Raw genomic sequence first — 2,824 nt, forward strand, 5'->3', positions numbered from 1 at the left:
GGTCTCTTCTGAGCAAGAATGGGTTCCGCATAGTCTTTGAGGCGGATAAGCTGGTGATTACCAAAATAGGAGTTTATGTTGGAAAAGGTTATATGACTGATGGCCTGTTTAAGTTGAATGTAATTGTTGTAACCCCAACTGTTATGAGTAATGAGAAAACTCGTTCTGTTTACTTGCTTGAGTCTCCTAATCTGTGGCATGGTAGATTAGGTCACGTAAATTACAATGCTTTACGTAGATTAAGCAAACTAAATTATTTGCCTTCGTTTCAAATTGATTCAAATCATAAATGTGAAACATGCGTTGAATCTAAGCTTACTAGGTCTCCGTTTCATAGTATTGAAAGAAGTATCGAGCCATTGGGACTAGTCCACGGTGATGTATGTGACTTGAAATCTGTCCAAACACGAGGCGGTAATAAGTATTTTATTACTTTTGTCGACGATAGCACGAGATATTGTTATGTGTACTTGCTTAAAAGTAAAGACGAAACTATCGATAAATTCATTCTTTATAATAATGAAGTTGAAAATCAACTTAGTAAGAAAATAAAGGTGCTACGGAGTGATCATGGTGGTGAATATGAATCACTGTTTGGTGAATTTTGTGCTAAACATGGAATAATTCACCAAACTACTGCACCTTATTCACCTCAGCAAAACGAAATTGCTGAGCGTAAGAATAGAACTTTAAAGGAAACGATAAATGCTATGTTGATTAGTTCTGGATTACCACAGAACATGTGGGGAGAAGCTATTCTTTCCGCAAATTACATCTTGAATAATGTGTTAAGAAAAAATATGGATAAGACTTCGTATGAACTTTGGACAAATCGAACACCTTCATATAAATACTTACGAATGTGGGGGTGTCTTGCTAAAGTTGTGGTGCCTCCTCCTAAAAAGGTCAAGATTGGACTTAAGACAGTTGATTGTGTGTTCATTGGTTAAGCATAAAATAGTATTGCTTATAAGTTCATTGTGCATTATTCGAATGTACATGATATTCATCCGAACACGATTATGGAGTCTAGGAATGCACAATTCTTTGAGAATATATTTCCTTGTAAGTCTCCTGAACAGTTAACTCCTATTAAACGGACAATGGAATCTTATGCTTCTGGCAGCAGTAAAGATCCAGTTGAAGAAGGTGAGGACGAGACTAGACGGAGCAAAATGACCAAAACTTCTAAGACGTTTGGCCCTGATTTTCTCACATATTTGATGGAGAATGATCCTCAAAGCTATAAAGAAGCTATATCTTCTCCAGATGGTCATTTGTGGAAAGAAACCATCAAAAGTGAAATCGATTCCATTCTACAAAATCATACCTGGGAGTTAGTAGATCTTCCACCGGGCTGTAAGCCTTTGGGTTACAAGTGGATCTTCAAGAAGAAGATAAAAGCGGACAGCTCCATTGATAAATATAAAGCTCGGCTAGTAATCAAATGTTATAAGCAAAAGAAAGGCTTAGATTATTTTGATACTTATTCTCCTGTTTTGAGAATAACTTCTATCCGGATGATAATTGCTATTGCGGCCTTGCGAAATCTGGAAATACATCAGATGGATGTAAAAACAGCTTTCCCAAATAGAGATTTGAATGAAGAAATATACATGGAGCAACCAGAGGGGTTTACAGCTCTAGATCAAGAAAGGAAAGTTTGTAGACTGGTTAAATCGATGTATGGTTTGAAGCAAGCATCGAAGCAATGACATGAGAAGTTTGATAATGCTATGCTTTCTAGTGGTTTTAGAATCAACGAGTGCGACAAGTGTGTATATATCAAGGACACTAATGATGGATATGTCATACTAGATCTATACGTCGATGACATGCTCATTGTCGGTAGCTCTGACAAGATTATCAAAGCCACTAAGAATATGTTATACTCGAAGTTTAACATGAAAGATATGGGTTTCGCGGATGTCATTTTGGGAGTAAAAATTACTCGAACGCCAAATGGACTTGTGTTATCTCAATCTCATTACATTGATAAGATGCTAGACAAGTTCAACAAATCAGATATCACTGTGGTCAGGACTCCAGTGGATTTGAGTCTCCACTTATCCAAGAACACTGGTGATGGTGTATCACAGTTAGAATATTCTAGGATAATTGGGAGTTTAATGTATTTAATGACTTGAACGAGATCGGATATAGCATACTCAGTTAGCAGATTGAGTCACTACACGAGTAGCCCAGATGCTATCCACTAGAAAGCCATTTTTAGGGTGCTACATTATTTAAGGCACACTCGTGATTTTGGACTGCACTATTCTAGATACCCTGCAGTAATCGAAGGGTATGCTGATACAAATTGGATATCAGATATGTCAGTTACCAAGTCTACTAGTGGATATGTCTTCACTCTTGGTGGTGCAGCCGTTTCTTGGAAATCGTCCAAACAAACTTGCATCGAAAGATCTACAATGGAATTAGAGTTCATCGCTTTGGACAAAGCAACTGAAGAAGTAGAGTGGCTTCGCTAGTTTGTTGAGGATATTCCAAGATGGTCAAAGCATGTGCCTACAATTTGTGTTTATTGTAATAATCAATCAACAATTGGCAGGGCACAGAGCAATATGTATAATGGTAAGTCTTGCCATATTCGAAGACGACACAATACCATTCAACAACTACTCTCACAAGATATTATCACTCTGGACTACGTGAAGTCAAAGGATAATATTGTAGATCCGCTAACCAAAGGGCTAACTCGAGAGCTAGTTGTAAAAGCATCGAGGGGAATGGGCTTACAGCCTATGACGTTGAAAGATATCATGGTGGAAACCCAACCTAGTTGAATGGAGATCCTAGGATC

The sequence above is a fragment of the Olea europaea genome, unplaced genomic scaffold (genome assembly GCF_002742605.1).
Source record: "Olea europaea var. sylvestris unplaced genomic scaffold, O_europaea_v1 scaffold3301, whole genome shotgun sequence".
NCBI lineage: Eukaryota > Viridiplantae > Streptophyta > Magnoliopsida > Lamiales > Oleaceae > Olea > Olea europaea.